An 18,738-nucleotide genomic window follows, 5' to 3' on the forward strand; every position below is an offset into this window, starting at 1 on the left:
TTTGAGATATTTGTAAGGGTTTAATGTCCTTGAATTTGCTTTTGGGTAATTTGGGAATGATTTTATTTTTCTGGTGTTTGGATGAATTTGACTGGTGGAGTCAGAGATTCAGATTGGCTGAATTTGACTGGTGGAGTCAGGGATTCGATATGAATTTGTGGTTGCATCTAGTAAGTCGCTAGATTGCCTACATATCCCGTGAAGGGATCAAATCATTGTAGTTCGAACGTTTGAGAATTTGGGTTTTTTCTTGGTTTTGTACCAAAAGGATGTTTTCTAGGTTCCGAAGTATTTTTTTAACGAAACCAAAGCCCGGGTATTTCGAAAATAACACCCGCAGCGTAATGCTTTGCTGAATTCTTTAAATGGGCCGAAATTTGGACATAGGCTTCTTTTGTATCCTCACGAGTCATGTTCCTCAATTCATGAAGTTTTCTTAGCCCCAACTTTGATACGGGGACCCTTAAATGCACCGAGTGAAATCCGAGTCTCAACTTTCTTGTATAGAATTCGGGAACATGTATCATACTTTTATTGTGGGCATCAGAAGAATTTCTCAGAGGCCCAAAGGCTCTCACAGGCCCAGCTACTATTTTTTCCACTTATTATTATCTTTTTCACTTTTTCTTTCCTCACAGCTGCTTTGCTTCAATTTCCGTTGTGCCCAAACCCAGGTGAACACGAGCTTGGTACGTCATTCTTGCCGAGTCGAATCAAAGATGGATTTGAAGACCGAAATCAATTTGGAGATGGAACTGAAGATGGAGTGGCAACAATATTCTTGCCCAAAGAGGATTTCAGAGCCTGCAATTGAGATTTCTGCACACAAATTGGGTGAGGATTTCATTCTCTATTTCACTCCTTCGTTTGATTTGCGTACAACAAAACTGAAACCTTCTTCTTGGTCCTCTTCATCGGCGACTCAGGGCTTAGAAGGTTGTTTTCTGGCTTTGTGAGTCCGTACAAGGCAAGGGTGCACTTTGGGTAGTGAAAGCAATATTCCTGCCTTTGAGTCTTCCGGTGCGTATGTGAGCCTATTTTGAAGAAGGGAATTCTTTGATTCCACCGATAAGTCCCTGCAAGTAACTTTTTTTTTTTTTTTTGGCTGCAGGTACTACAGGGAAAACCCACCGGGTTGATGCTGTTATTGAGGTAAGCTTCCTCACTCAATAGAGAATTTGGCTTCATTATTCATTTCATATTACTGCACTCTAACCAAACTTGATGTTTTGTCTTGTTCACCTTAATTGAACTTTCAAATTTGATTGGAAAGCATACCAACGCCAAACATTCATTGAATTTTCAAACTTGACTAGAAGACCACCGAGTTTTTCTTTGAATGTGTTGATTAGGCTTTTGTCTTGTGCATGAATTGGTGGTCTGCAACACCACCATTCATTTTTTCTTTTTTTGCTTTTGCTTTGCAGCATTCATTAATTTTGATTTAGATTAAAGCCAATGCAAATGTTCAGACCAAAAAAAAAAAAGCCAATGCAAATGAGAAGTAGGAGTTAGGCGAGGTCAATCAGAGGTCTTTTTGTTAATAGCTTCAAACAAAGATCTAGGTCAACTGAAGAATTCTTACATGTCAAACCTTCTATCAAAGGCTTTCATAAATACACAGTGATCACCAGGTGGAAGATTACTAGTTCTCAAATACACACTGATCACCAGGAGCAACACGAGCAGTAAAACAAAATTTGTGAAGTAATCTTCTAGTTGAAGTAAACAAAGAAGTCTAAATATGCGATGTAACGTGCAAGATGTATGGAATTGAGGGAGGAAATGAGAAGCTAATATTACAGTGGGATTGATTTGACGTACAAAGTAGAGTAAAAGGCCAAAATGATATGAACAATTTAATAAACCACAAGTAGATCGATATATGGCTGAAAACATGGCAACTATAAATCAAAAGCACGAGAACATTAGTATCAATGATTCAATGGAAACACATAAAATCCATTGTCCGCAAGATTTCATTAGTATGCAGTTTTGAATAGAAAGGCTACTAATCAATGCACATCCAAGAGGTAACATAATACAACAGTCTGAATTCAAAAGGCCATTGGTATTTCCATAAAACCCATTGTCCTTGATATAAACTATCCTAGAACTACACATCCATATTGTTCAGTTACTGGAACAGTAATGTATGTCCACCAAAACAACTGATGATTACAGATTTTTCGGAAACTGATCCCTGACCACTTGTCAATCCTGACCGAACCATTTCCTAAACTTTGGAAAGCGACCTGTAGAAAAATATAATAAATTATATGACTGAAAGTAAATTTATTTAAATTACAAACATAATCGAACATTGAAGATATGAACCCAAACAATGTTAAGGTTTAAACACCCTATATGTATGCATAGCTTGTCACTCCCCAATCCCAACATTATGACATAGAGAACTGTGACTACAATACAGAAAAGGAAAAGCAGAAGAAAAGAAAAAAGAAACCTGCATTTAAAGAAATTCAATTTTGAAGTTGGAACCAAACTATTGCTTCTTTCAAAAGTCTATTATGTTTCTACCATACAAATATAGAAGATACAGATTTCAAAAGAACACATTCACAAATCCCTGACACCGAAGGGATCAGACCCAAAAGGTTTAGAAGATAGTAAGTTATTAAATAGTAACACAGAAACAAAAAGAAAGGAAGAGTGGCAAAATTAAAACTCTATGAACTCTGCACTCATTCCATACGCTGCATCCTAAGGATCTGCTCAATAGAAATTCTTTAAGAAACAATTCTCAAACAGCTTAAGGGTATGTCGAAAGGTACTTGATAGGGATTCAACCAACTCAGAAATTAAACTAACGGAACCCGGAAATGAATGTCAACATAGTTCCAATCCTCCCAAAAGGAAATAAGAAAAAGAAATTAGATTGAAAGAAATCAACTTTAGAACTCTGATAAAAACCCAATCTTCTTCCTCTCGTCAATAGTCAAACCAAACTCTCAAGTTGTCTCTCTCTCACACCATACTTGCTCAAAAGATCCCTCATCACCACATGAGAAAAGTCTAATTTTCTTCTCTCTTTAAACACAAGTTCTCCCAGCAACAAAGAGCACCCACTATCCACACTCTTCCAGAAAACTTTTAGATAGAACCAAAGTGAAAAACAAAAAGGCAAAATAATACATAGATAAACTAAAAGGTGTAGATAAAAGTTTCTATACCTTGTACGGTTGCTATCAAGGAAAAAGCATGAGCAGGAGACTACACAACTTCTGCTTTGATTCGTTCAACATAAGTTCCCTGCCCAAGAAAATAGCACTTTCGATACAAAACTCATCTCTATCTAGAGTCCAGAGTATATTATGCAGGTAAACTACTCCAAGTGACCGTTTACTCTATTATGCTAAACATGAGGAAGTTGCCACAACCAATAGAAACCTTTGGTTACAGTCTATGTAATAAAAAAACAAGACGAAATGAGGAGAGTTGGAACAGGAAATCAAAATCATTGGAATACAAAGACGTAATTATGCAATCCTATTTGCACGAATGAACAAACAGAGTATAGACTATGCCCTCGGTATATGAAAAAAATTGAAATGTCCCGATAGGATTCTATGTCCTCAAAAACCATCAACAACACAAAAAGGAATCGACTTTGCTCCATAATTTGGATTCTCTAATCTAAATTGACTACACGTATAGTACAATCAACTCAATCGAAGCAAATATGTAGCAAACTCAATAAGCCCGACTGCTCTAATTAACCATTTATCATCAACTTAATTTAAAATAAAAAATAAAAAAATTTATGATTCTCAGAACTGATTGAGCACATTGAATATGGGGTTTGCAAACTTGAGCTCATTGAAGGCAAATCGGTCCCTGGATCATCTCCATAACGAAAACCACATGATTTTGTTCTTTCCAAAATAATTATCTGAGCGTACTATTTGATTGCATTCCGATACGGATTTCGACGATCGCCGACGAAACGCAGCGTTTTGATCAGCATCTAGTCTCTCTGAGCAATAAGCAGGGAGGTGCGAATGTGTTTGATTCTCATCACAGAAGAGAGGCGAAATAAACAGAGATTGGGTTTCTGTATTGAAGTTTCTAGGTCGGCAGTCGGGAACGAACAACACCAGCAAGAGGAAACGAAATAGATCCCAGCCCAAGCCCTAATACTAAATTTGTTTTTTTATATCCTCTCCAACGATGTCGTTCCATCCCTAACCTCGGTATATGAAAAATATTTGAAATGCCCGCCCCAAAAAATTAAAAATTTGAATATCCCGCCTAATATTCCAATCTTAGGGAGGCAACCCTAAGGTCTCGTTTGTTTGGTTGCCGGAAATCTTGCTCATGAGCATGGGAATGTAAATTTCCCACTAGTTTCCCTACTAATGTTTAGAAACATCGGGAAAATAATTGAAAAATGTAATTTACTTTCCTTTCCGATGTTTGGTAGGTAACATCAACTTTTCAATAATATCCTTATTATCAAAACATAAACAATTCAAGATTCAAAAGTTTCTTTTTGAAAACGGGCATGGGTCTCTCGCTAGGTTGGAGTAGTGGTCCTCCTCCCTATATTATTATTAATAAGAGTTTGAGAGTACAATGAAGGAGACATAGAGCCTAGACCTCGTGAGAAAATACACCCATCCTCAATAAGTACATCCTGAATAATATCAGGAGTGTCCTCAACCCAATAATCATCCATCTCGGATATACTAGTAAGGTGTGCAAGTCTATTTGCAACACCATTTGCTTCACGGAAAACATGTCTAAGGGAAGTAAAACTTAAACTTTGTAAGTAAGACTTACAATCATTCAATATAGCACCGACCTCAGACAAGTCCTCCCCTTCTTTTGCCAGGGCAGTCATCGCTATAGCATTGTCACTCTCAAACTCCACATCACTCCATTGTTCATGTATGGCTATAAGAAGACCAGCACGTAATGCTTCAGCCTCCATATGCAAAGCAGACCGTGCATATGGTATATGTCTTGCCAAGGCTGCAGCACAACGTCCCTCCTCATCCCTAGCAATAACCCCCACTCCTCCATGTCCGCTAGTAGCACAATAGGCCCCGTCCACATTGATTTTCAATCTTCCCCTCGGAGGACAGCTCTACTTAGCCGGAGGACGCCGTCTCCCCTGCTTCGCAGACTTGACATGAATTCGCTGATAATCTTCCAAAAGCTTCAACACCCAAACAGACATGTGTATTGGGTTACAACCACCACCTTCCCAAACCACCTTGTTTCTCTCACACCATATGGCCCATAAAGACACAAAGAAAACCTCAATTTCATGCTGAGAAAGAGACTCCATAATAACAATAATCCAATCAAACACACATGTGGCTGGGAAAGACCGAATCTTCAAGTGGAAGGGGTTGTGGGCCCAAAAGCTACATGTAATTGGACAATCACAAAACACATGCATGCAAGTCTCTACGTCCCTTTCACAGAAAGCACACTCTAGCATAGTAAGAGATACCTTACATGATAGCGCTGTCCTTGTTGGGAGAATTTCTCTACAAAGCCTCCAGATAAAAGATTTGACCTTAGGGGGAACATTTGACCTCCAAACCTTGTTCCAAAACTGCCCAGTTGTGCCTCCAGTTCCGGAAGAAGACGATGCGTGCTCCATGAGCCTAGCAGTGGTACTGGCAATATGATAGCTGCTCTTCACTGAATAGGACCCATGTTTATCAAAATGCCACATATATCTGTCATTAATTTGTTTCTCTCAAACTAAGAGGAATACTGGCAATGAGGGAAGCTTCTTCCACAGTGAAAAGACCATAAATCATTGGTAAACACCATTCCCGATCATCATGATCGATAATGTCACAAACCCTGAACTCTTCCGTCCCCTCCATTGGCAGAGAAAAAGGCTTGAAACTATAGGGAAGTGGAAGCCAAGGATATTCCCAAAGAGACACAGACCTGCCACTACCAATCTGAACCCGGACTCCCTTTTCTAACACAGACCTGCCAACAAGAATGCTTCGCCACGCATAAGAAGCATCATACCCAAGCGTAGCTTTCATGAAATTTGTAGATTGGTAATACCTGCCCTTGAGTAATCTAGCCACTAGAGAATGAGGTCGTTGCAGAAGCCGCCAACCCTGCTTGGCTAGAAGGGCGTGCTTGAACATCACCATGTCACGGAAGCCCAATCCTCCCTCGCTTTTCGGAGTACACAGCTTGTCCCAAGCTACCCAATGAACTTTTTTCACATCGCCCTTGTCTCCCCACCAAAACTTCGCCATCGTCATATGCATAGCATGGCAAAGATACTTGGGGAGCTCAAAACAACTCATCACATAGTTGGGAATGGATTGGAGTACCGCTTTAATTAGGATTTCTTTCCTCGCTGCACTCAAAGTTCTATCCCTCCAACCTTGAGTTCTCTTATCAATCTTCTCTGCCAAGAAACGAAACGCCTCATCTTTTGAATAACTCAGTTCCGTGGGGAGGCCTAGATACTTATCATGTTTCTTCACTCTCACCACACCTAGAGACTCTGCTAGCTGGAATTGAATAGGAACGGGTACATTTCTACTAAAAGAAACACAACTCTTGTCAAAATTAATTTGTTGGCCCGACACCATAGCGTAATTCAGGAGGATATCCCTCAACACATTGCACTCTTCCGCAGCAGCTCTGAAAAAGATAAAAGAGTCATCTGCAAAGAACACATGACTAATTGTTGGGGCTCCTGCACATATCGTAACACCATGCAACTTATCTTGCTCTTCAGCCACCATGATCAATCTTGAGAGCGCCTCTGCACCGTGATCAAAAGTTTCTTAGATATGGATCATTAAAATAATCTTTAAAGTAGGTAATTAATATGCAATTAATGTAGGGAAAGTATGAGAGAAAATGAATCTCATGGGGTGTGGGAGGATCTATTTTCCCCAGGAAATGATCAACTTTCCTTCCCCAAGCTTTACATTCCGCGAATCAAACGAAGCCTAAATTTAACATCTCGTGACAAACTTTCGAATAAAACATTTGTGTCAATTCTAAATTCTAAAAATCTCTAAATTTTAAATTCTGAAGGTTATGTATAATTGTTTTAATGAGAAATACATTTTAGTAATTGTCTTAATCGACAACAAACGATTATAATTTTTCACAATACATATTACTATGCGACTAATATATATATATATGGGGTCAAATCTACTGTTTATAATATTGAATTTTTGCAAAATCACAAAATAAAGATGTGTCTACTAACTTTATCTAACTTATTCATTGGTTATAGATAAATGTGTACCATTAAATATGGACACGGTCAATGATAATGAATACGGTCAAAACCCGACCATTGGATGCAATATTTTAGATGTTATATGCATATGATAAAAAAATTATTCACATTTATACTCCTATATTTATTCATGACAATATTTGAAGAAAAATTTAATTGAGAGTGCAGTCACGGGTAGATGGAGATAGGCCATATGAGAGTGCAATCGCGAACCTCTTGAAAGCTAGAGTCGTGCAAGGCCATTATCAACGTTTTAGAGGAAAGGTCAGGATATATTTGTAATCAACCTAAAGATCAAGGCCTTAATGATGACCTACAAGGCCAATTCACACTAAGCATATTACGTGGTAAATACACTTATAAGGTTTATTTCTCGGATCCATAGAAATTTTGGATATGCCTAATGAGATTTTCTAACTTCTTCATTGGTTATATAGAAATGTATACATTTCAATATCAATGTGGCTGACAAAAAAGAAATTGGCCAAATCAACCGTTACATGTGATGATCTGAATACTATATGCATATGGTAAAAATTTTAGCCACATCCGTCCTCCATCCATGTGGTCAACCAAATATATATTATTCCTTTGTATTTGTTCATAAAAATTCTCAAAGAGCAATTTAATTAAGAAGAGCTCTTAAGTTGAAAATTTTGTACAATAATAGTTGAAGCTTGGCCATTAAAGTATGTGCTCACAAACTGTTTGAATGATTCGTTAATATGTTTTAGAAAAGAAGTTATTTTGTAGACGATTGTAATTAACGGTTGTCTGTCTTGATCAAGGCCCAAACAATCACAAACATGGCTAATTTTTATACACGGTTCATATTACTATGGAGTAAATATACAAGCAATGTCGAATCTTTTATTTCTCATTATTAATGTCTCAAAATGCACGAAATCTCTACATGCCTACTAGTGTGGTCAAACTTTTCAGTTGGTTATATACAAATGTATATCTTCTGATACCAACAATGTGGAGGAAAAAGCAATTTGCTAATTTGACCATTGGATGTGATCATTGTGGGGTAAAATGGCTATGCTAAAACATTTACCTTCTTTAGTATTCGTTTAAGTTTCGATCCACATGATCAACTATATTTTATGAAACTCAAATGCTCATAATCGTTGGTTAGAGCACCCACTACCTATGTACAAAGTCATGGGTTCGAGTCACCATGGGGGCAGGAGTGAAACCCTTTGTTCCTCTTTAAAAAAAGTAGAAAAAAAGAAAAAAAAAATGCTCATAATCAAAATTATATTTAAGTAATATAGGTTTCTAAAGGAAAAAAAAAAAAAAAACTAGGTCGAGCTTTTTGTATTGCAGTTATTTTTTTTTTAATAAGTAGCATTCCTCCATGCATACCCTGCATGTTTGACATGTTTTTTTTTTTTTTTAGAAAATAAAAAAGAAAATGAATGGAATAAAATAGTTATTAGAAAAGTGGTTTGTTAGATTTTTTTTTTAATAAAAACCTATATTGTAATTGTCATATTCACCCTTATTATTTAATTTATTCTCAAATTTTTTTAATCTCTTAGGGTCATTTTATGTCAAAATTTTTGGTGTTGGCTAATAAAACCCTCTTCTTTGAATAATAGTATAAATTCTCCTTAAAAAAAAAATAGTATAGATTAAAATAAAAAATAATATTTTACTTAAATAATGTAGTTTATTAACAAAAACCTACTATCAGTGAACCTTTCCCTCCCCTTTTCCTTTGCGATCTGATCAGAGAACCTCATGCTCGATTGCGAGAGCGGCATGCTCCGCTTTTCCTACTTCCAAATTTTACTTGGTTTAATTAGAAAATTTGAATATTTACCCATCTCATGTGTTTCTATCATGTTGACCAAGCTTTTTTTGGGTTTCAATTATGTTAACGGGCATTATATAGTATAGAAGTTAGTGCCATTTGGATGGCTGGATGAGCTTAATGGCTCAGATTACATATAAGTTATTATTTAAAGAAGAATAATGCCACATGTGCGTCAGTGTTTTTACACCGACGGTGCATAGAATCCGTTTCCAGCAATGGGAAGCTGCATTAGATGGTTTAAAAAGCATCAAAATTCAAGATATTTTAAAAATAAGCTACAATGTTTCTTTAAAGGTGAAAATAGAGAACACGTGGTGAAAATATTAGAAGCTTGTGGCAGCAAACATCATGTTATTAATGTGCTCATAGAAAAGGCCCTCATCAGTATTGATAAATATGATTGCATTTGGATGCATGACTTAGTAGAAGAAATGGGTAGAGATATAGTTCACGAATTGTTACCCAATGACCCTGGAAACCGAAGCAGGTTGTGGTTTCATGAAGATGTCTACCGTGTTCTAACAGAGAATATTGTAACTGAATATCTTAATTCATCACCTCAACTTTATTTTATTTTTTGTTTAAAATCGTAAAACTTATGTAGAATATATGAAATTTAATTATTTGAGAAAGAGCTTGGTGCGTTAATACTATTTCATTTTCACACTAGGTAACAAAGAATGTTATAGGCATCAAGAAGGTGGAGCTGCCCTAAGATTCAGATGTGATATGTTTAAGTGGTACCACTTTCTCCAACGTGCGAAATCTTAGACTTTTCATACACCATGCTGGACGTTATTATGGAGATGTTGATAATCTACCAAATAGCTTGAGGGTAGTTGATTGGCCTAATTGTCCCTTACAATTTTTTCCATCCAAAATAATTCCAAGAGAAGTTGCTCTATGATATATGCCTTGGAGTCGCATCACAATTTTCGGAGATGGATACAAGGTATGTCTTTTGGATACACATTTATAAAAGCGTCACTATACAATTCATAAGGAGTTACTGTTCATAAGGAATTGGAGCATTAGAATAGAGAATTATGAGCAGCTTAGAAAAGGAAGTTAGAGTCGTAGAAAGGGGGAGCCCTTTCCTCGTATCTCCCAAGGCATATGAGGATTATTGAAAATTTAAGGATTAAATACATGTTACTACTCAAACATTCTCCTAAAAAATAGTTTAGTCCCTAGACTTTTAAATTAATCTAGATAGTCCTTATTCTCTCTAATTTTCACACAACAGGTCCAAAATGACTATCATAACCCTCACTTCCTCTTTTTTTTCTTCTTCCTCTCTCTCTCTCTCTCTCTCTCCCCCCCCCCCCTCTGAAACCTTCATTTTCTTCAATAAAACACCTTATATTGGAAGTAGGGATTGGCGGAGGTGGATTGGAAGTCAGGTTGGGTGGAGGTGGGCTTGGATTGGAGATCGTTGTAAGTAGAGGTGGGCTGAAATATGGAGTTATCCATGGACGTGGGTCGGAAAGGGGTTGAGATTGGAGACGGTGGAGGTGGGCCGGAGAAGGGTTGAGATCAGGGGTTGAGAATGCATCTCCATCTCCGCCTTCTCATTCTACTTCCTCCCCAAAACACAATTCTGAATGTTCTTTACAACCATCGTGCTAAAATCGTTGCTGCTCTCTTTCTCGTTGTCAAACTAATTGAGCAATGCTCGAGGCCGCCGAAGTCCTTGGGGAGGAGTTTGTGGAGCGGAGGGAGGGAGGAATAGTTGTCGTGGTCCTCTTCGTCTTGAGCACTGGTCTTGTAAATAAATGTGGCTTATGGATCGGGTTCTTGGTCTGCCTAGTTCTAGGGATTATCGTGTTGCTATTGTTTCTGGTCTTGATCACTAATATTCATTGAATATTAGTTAACAGTATCTTGAGGTTTGCCTTTTAGTAATGAACAGTATTTTCTCCTCATCCAGATTTCCTTTGAGGGGCTTACTCTGCACCCATATTTGCCTTGAGGGGTTTCTCCTCACATAGATTCATTTTTAAGGAATTACTTCTCGTCCAAATTCCCCTTGAGGGAATTTCTCCTCACCCAAATTCTCTTTAAGTAGATTACTCCTCACCCATATTTGCCTTGAGGGATTTCTCCTCTCATAGATTTGTGCTTAAGGAATTACTTCTAATCTAGATTCGCTTTGTGGGAATTTCGCCTCACTTCAATTGGTCTTGAGAGGTTTCACCTCTAGACATTTTTCTCAAATAGATAGCGTTGCCTGTCTATTAGACCATTTTTTGACTAGAAACCGTTCATAAAATTTTACACTCCCACATAATCTCCATATTCCATAATGCATATATCTCTATGAATAATTGAGTAATATTTTTTTCTTGAGATAATTGAGTAACATTAAGTACTTTTTTTTTCTTTCCTTTTTTTGAATAGAAAAAAAATTATATTTAATCATTAACGATGATTACAATCGTTAATAGGGTATCTTGAACATCCACAGGTGCGTCCACCGGCTAAGTGCTTGAGCACTCAGAGCTGAGGAAGACTCAAGTACTTCCATGGTTGTCCGCTGGCGATGCTAGGTATGCGAGAAGGGTTCTCGCTCATTTCTTTTACAGAGAATATTTCGCATATAGCATTATGTATTAGAAATAACACCAAACAAAAGGGTCCGGATCAAGGGACACATAATTATACACAATTTTTTACACTCCTTATGAGCCCTTAGATTTTAAAATATTAAACGGTTTAGATTAAGTATGAGAATGACATGGCATTATATTTATTCCCTAACATAAATAAATAAAGAGAAATTTTAAATACACACCCCTAATTACTTAATACACATCTCTATTATTTTATATTTTAAATCAAATTTTATAGGTAGGCTAAATGTACAAAATAGACATCTATATATTAGAAGAGAAAAAAAAATTAAATCACGCCTATATTCTTTTTTACGTCTCTTCTTCACCCTGGACTAATACATCTTTCTTCTCCACACTTCATCATATCAATTTCGACCATTGACATGGATTCTTAAGACCTCGCTCAACAATCTTCTCTTCAATTATGTCGTGTTTGGATGAAATAATTATAAATTGTTGAGAAATTTTAAAACGATGGAATCTACCACTCCATCAATTAGAATTTCCATAAATTGCAATTTCCATTGTTTGTTTGTATTTATTTAGAATTTGAAATGTGTAATAAATTAAGAAGATTTAAAACAAGTTAAAATATTGAAAACGAAAATAACCTTGTTTTGGAAACTAATAAAGTAAGAAAAGTAAACTTTTGTAATGAAATTCGAAATGATACATATTTTGATGGAAATTGAAGTGAAGAATTCGGACAATCAATTTATTCATTTCTTTTCATAGAGAAATTCATAATTTCCAAGTATAGAATGTCAAATGAGATAATTCATGTTAAGAAGTTATGAACTGCTTATTTTCATTTTAAATATCATCTCTTTTTCTTTCATTCAAACACACTGTTGAGGTGTGTGTTCTTCATCTTGTTTATTATTCTCATGTTTAAAGATTTGAAAGGAACAGTAATAAATCTTTAAGGATTTCCCAATATTTAACACAAGTAATCAATATGGCCATTTACAAAACGTCAACCTACACTGATCATACTAAATAGTAGCCTTAATATAGTCAAATAATATAATATTTCATGATTTTTGAGATTAAGGGTATTTTAGGTACTTTGGGTTGTGTATTTAGTAAAATATTAGAATGATAAATTAAATAAGTGGTGTATTGAGAATGGGGTGTGTATTTAAAATTTCTCATAAATAAATTATTCTTTTATGAAGAAAAAATAAAGAACACTATAATCAGAGCACGATAAAAATTTTTTTTTTTAAAAAAGTAAGAACAGAATAACAAGAACTAGAAAACCAAATCCCCTTTCCTATGCTTTATCCCCATCACCTTCCTCAAACTCCAAATATTGGAGTTGAGATTCATGATTATCTGTCCAAATATATGTCTATTACTTCACTAACACCAAACAAAGAAGAAAACATGTAAGACCTCGAAAATTTGTTATTACTTCCTAAATGTTTCCTGGGATTAATAAAATGTTCGTTTGTATGATTTCGTGGTTCGAGGGTGGAGTGGAATTATTTTCGGACGAATAATTATTCGAAGTGCACGTTTTGGGGGGTTACGAAGTTTGACTTTTTATACGTTTTGATTCTGTGAGAACTTCCTTCATGAAAGTTGTAGAGCGCATCAATACGAGTTCGTGCATATGTGGAATGCGGAAATCGGAGTTCGTATGAAGAAGTTATGAGGGATTGAAGTTTTGGGAAAATTCTATAAATATAGGAAAATTCCGGATTTATTCAGAAATCCCAAAAGTTCAGAAATTCCCATTTTCCTCCCCCAAAAACGCTCCGTTCTTTCTCCTCACCAGCGCGCGACCCGACCTTAGCCGGTGACCCGACCAGGTTCGATCTGCTCCGTCCGACGTCAGCCGACGACGAGACCACCGCAGACGGCTTCGTCTCCTCCTCGCCGTCGTCCCCTTGGTGCTCGATCACTGCAGCAGTCACTGGAACTTGGAGATCGGAGCAACCACAGACCTAAAAACGGATCTGGCCGGATTTCACCTATTCCGGTATCCCCTTGTTCAATCCATCCTGGTTTTGGAATCGTCTCTTCCTCCTGATCATCCTCATACCTACCTTGTAGGACGATTTTACCTGTGGAGCGAAAGATCAAGGTTTGAAGCTTTCGACCGTTCTGGTTGGATCTGGAAACGTGATCAGACGGCCGAGATTTATCCAACTTCCAAGCTTGATCTAGGACGATTAGGCAGAACAAGACTTAGCTCCACGTATGAAGGTTGCTCAGCTTTTCAATTTGAACAAGTTTGTAGTTGATGACTTTTGCATCGGAGGTGGTTGATCAGGCGTTGACCGCCGCCGTTGACCACCAGCTGACCTTCTGCTTGTGGAGGCGCGTGGCAGCGCGTCTAGCCTTATTTTTGTGTTCTGTTTTCAGTTTATTCATCTATGCATCGATACGGTCGTTTTGTTATATTATAAGGTCAGTTTGGAGAAAGTTGATGCACGCTAGGGTTTCGGTTTTATGAGTTATCTTCGGTTTCCAATCCGCGAGGATCCCAACGTTAGATCTTTGTATAATTTTGATAGGATGATCCCAAGGGCGATCCGTGAGAATCTGATCGTTGGATCATCGTTTAAGTGTGTTATGAATCAATTGCTAAGTTAGGATCGTATTTGTTTAGGTGATTGACGGTTTCGGTTGGGCAGACAGTTGTGATTGTGATTTTAGGCTGTATTGAAGACGCAGCTGGATTTGAGGTGAGTAAATCTCACTGTGTTTCTGTTGATAAATTAGTTATGTTTGATTTAGTAGATTTAATTGTTGTTTGCAAAATCATATTTATCAAAATAAATTATTTGTTTTAAAATATATGAACTTGATCGACAACGGTTCATGGGTAGGTTAAAACAATGTTTTGATAGAAAATGATTTTCGAGAAGTATATTTTATAAAACTATAGTTGGTATTAGTGGTCATTCCTGCGTGAATGACTACGTATATATATATTTACGTGAAATATATATATCTGGATGGTGTGGCATTGTGATATGTGGAATTTTGGTGATTTCATTCATGTTATTGATTTAAATATTTACTTATGCCGGAGATATATTTGATGACTTATATTGTTGAAAGAGTGATTTGGAGTTATGATGTGACATTTGTGAGTCGTGTGGGATTTCTTTAAATGTCTGAAGTTTGAAGGTTACAGTGGTAACCTGGATTTCTATTCTGAGGATCGAGGGTATGAAGTTTAAAGGTTACAGTGGTAACCTGAATTTCTATTCTGAGGACCGAAAGGTCTGAAGTTTGAAGGTTATAGTGGTAACCTGGATTTCTATTCTGAGGACCGAAGGGTCTGAAGTTTGGTCGTAAGATTGAACCTCGGCAGAGGTGACAGGTTACGATTCAGTTGAGCTCGAGTTTGTCGTTGTTCAGGGAAGGTTTTTGGGGGTTTTCGTTTGTGTTTACGTGAGATTGAGATTACTGCCTTTTGTATTGTTTGTTTTAATGTAATCTCCTGAACTAAGTTATATGCAGGGATTACTGCCTTTTGTATTGTTTGTTTTAATGTAATCTCCTGAACCACTAAGTTATATGCATGGATTACTGCCTTTTGTATTGTTTGTTTTAATGTGATCTCCTGAACTAAGTTCTATGCAGGGATTATGATTTTGCTTAATTCTTATTGTGGGTACAGTTGTGGGTTGTGCTCCGTAGCGATTGGAAAATGAATTGAGAGACAGAGCATGTGGGTTTTTAGTTGGGTTGAAATTATTGAGCATGTTATTGTTTAATTTGAACTTGACGTTTTGTTGTGATAATTGCATATTGTTTTGTTAGACTAAGATGGTGAAAGCATGTATTTTTGTGGAATTAAATATTGTTGCTTTAATCTTCTCACGAGTTGAGAAATTATAAGCATGCGTGACGTGAGTCACTTTATTGAGTTTACTCATACGGGCTTAAAAAGCTTACCGGCATTGTTTTGTTCAACCCGGTGCACTATTCTATGGTGTAGGGTTTATTGTGCAGGTTAGAATATCGATTAATCGTCATCAAAGCTGAGGGGTACGTTCGGTAGCTTGGACGTCGAAGGGTACTCTTAGTTTTAAGTCTTCCGCTGTGTAGTGAGTTGTGGTGTGTGTGTTTACTTATTGAATTGTCATTCAGTTTAATTTGTAAACTAGCTGTAATGTAATATGTGACTCTAAAGAATGAGTCGGTATTGACATTGTGAGCTCAGTTTGTTTTGTTGCTTAATTTAAATGAAAAATTTTCTCTGTGTTTTTCTTGTGCTTGTTAAGTTATCTCGTTTCGGATTTGAATTTATTTATTCGAAATTTGGGGCGTGACAAAACAACAATTCTGTCAAAGATTTCCAACCCCGTACAAGCTGAGGGAGGATTATGGGAAGCATCAACAAAATTGCATATCTTGTGATTTTATTCTATCATATTCAATGAATATCAGGTACATTTGAATATTAGAGAACAAATATCTGAGGACTAATTCAATAAGAGAAACACAGTTACCATGATTTAATCTTAATTGAAGGAGATATTATAATCCTACTTACCATGTAAGAGTCTAGATATAGGTCAAAGAACAACAACGGTTGTTTTCTTTTCTTTTGGGGTTCTTGGTGCTCTGTTTCTTTAATCGTACAGTATCCTTCTATTCTTTTAAGGGGCATTTCATTATACACCCAATTTCTAAAAGATCTAATAGAAAAAACCCACCTATTATTTCTTTTCAATTTACACCCAATTATTGCCAATTAGGATAAAATATTAGATTTCATTTGTTGAAGAATTACACAAATTGCCATAAAACATAAGTCAACTAGCAAAATTAACGTCATCTTTAAATACCTTAATTGTAGATCTTTTTCATTGGTCCCATTATTATCGCAATTTTCATTAAATTCATCATGATTGCTAGAATTATGAATCTTTTTTTACATAATTTTCTGAATTCAGAGGTTATATAGATTTAAGTGAATGTGATATTTACTTTTCGGTAATTTAAACTTTCTATTTTAAAAGTAACTTTCTGTTTTACTTACAACCTAACTGAAAGGTAGAGGTTTAAAGTTTTTAACCCAACTAATAGATTGTCTTTTTTTTATATTTTTTATTACAACCTAAAGATTAGACAGGTATGTTTAGCTAACTGGATTTCTAGAAATTTTCATATCAACCTATTTATTAGAATCATTTTCAACATCAGCCTCTTTTTTAGGTATTCTATCATTGTGAGTTGACCATGTTTATTAGGTTGAAAGTCTCTATAATATATGCGTATACCTATATAATAAAGTAGTTGATCATCAGAACACTTTTTCTAGTTAATTTGATTTCAAGTATGTATCTAATATATAGGAGGTTTCTTTTTGTATGACACAGACACCTCTATATTACAATCATTTTTTTTTTTTGTATCATACCTCTTTATTAGGTTTTCTATTATATATATTATACCTTTGATCGTAGAAGATACGACCTTTTTTTAGCTTGAAGGTTTATGGTATTCAAGCCTCACTTACATCTAATTACTCAGTAGGCAAATTAGAAATGTAGTAGTTGAGAGTAGAAAGCTATCATGAGATTAATATGACAATATACCTAAAAAGAAGAAGAAAGTTATCCAAGAACAAGATACATACCTTATAGTTAGAAATCTTTCGAGAATATAGAGAGCCATCGAGTGTGAGCCTAGAAGTGAAAACACAATAACAAAAGCTTTTTTCCCATTCTTGACCCCATCTCGAATCCTTTTCTTTTCTTTAAGAACATTTCTTTAGTCATTTTTCATAGACACAAGAGAGAAGTATCATACCTGCTTGCTCCCCCCCCTCCTCGGGCCCTTTCTTTCAAGCAAGAAAAACATTTTCTCCCAGTGATTGAATCAAAATCTCTTTTCATCTTTTGAAACAATAATTTACCCCATCAAGGAAAAGAAAATTGAAAATCTATTCGAAAACAAAATACCTACATATAAGGAAAACAATAATTGAAATTTGTGCTAGAAATGAACTACTATTGTAATGAGCATATATAGAAATATATACTCAAGTCAGTAATCAAAATATAAAGTAAGGAAGAAATTAAGGACGTAATTGTTTATGATTGATTTTTTAGCTTAATATTTCAAATTCAAATTCAAATGGATGATAAGATTAAGCAAGTTACTTAATTTAACTCTCCATAATCAGAAGGGCATATTAGATATATCAAAAGAATGTGAAAAACCATTAATTATAGACATATACTCTATATGGAAGGTTTGATTATGTAGAGTGGGTGTAAATTGAAAGAAAAATATCTATGGGTTTTTCTCAATAGAAGCTTATATTTTTGGGTTTATATCTAATTTTCTCTTCTTTTAATTTCATTCTTCTAAGTCCAGTATTGGTTCTGGACTACTCATATTGATTTGGGATTGGTTCTGGTTCTTAAGAGTTCGATTGCTAATTTTCGAGTTTCTGACACCCTCGGTTACTTTCGAACTCCTGGTGAGCGAATCACCTCTTCTAGGTGATCATATCACCGGTTTCGGTTACGGTTACTACATTTACACTGCTCTCGTGACATATGCAGTGCAGCGATGTCTTTCGACATCAAGTCACTTCCTGGTTACCTTTCATTTTAGATGCGTCTGTGCATCTTGTTATCCTTTATTGTTTTTTCTTCATTATAGATGCGTTTGTGCATCTTGTTATGCTTTATTATTTTCTTTCGATGCTTTTGCATCGCTCCATGTACTCCTCAGTTTGCACCTAATATAGTCTGTCGTCTTTCCCTTCAAAAAAAGTCCAGTATTATTTATTTTTGTATTATACTCTTTATAAAAAATAGTTTAATCCACTTTTATTTATTTATGTTAGGGAATAAATATAATGCCATGTCCTTTGATCCTCTTTTATTTAAAGTAAGAGAAAAATAAATAAATAAATAAATAAATATAATGCCATGTCATTCTCATATTTAATCTAAACCGTTTAATATTTTAAAATCTAATGGTTCATAAGAAGTGTAAAAAGTTATGTGTCCCTTGATCCGGACCCATAATGGGTAAAGAATGAG

At 35.8% G+C, this 18,738-nt stretch overlaps 1 long non-coding RNA gene across 1 annotated transcript; it reads left to right on the forward strand.

Annotated features, from left to right (window-relative positions):
- Positions 1–640: 640 nt before the first annotated feature.
- Positions 641–15,851, forward strand: LOC121052585. Its single transcript, XR_005809537.1, has 4 exons — positions 641–834; positions 927–1,020; positions 1,112–1,152; positions 15,672–15,851. It is a non-coding gene; the product is annotated as an uncharacterized LOC121052585 (long non-coding RNA).
- Positions 15,852–18,738: the final 2,887 nt, after the last annotated feature.

Source organism: Rosa chinensis, chromosome 4 (genome assembly GCF_002994745.2).
Source record: "Rosa chinensis cultivar Old Blush chromosome 4, RchiOBHm-V2, whole genome shotgun sequence".
Classification (NCBI taxonomy): Eukaryota; Viridiplantae; Streptophyta; class Magnoliopsida; order Rosales; family Rosaceae; genus Rosa; species Rosa chinensis.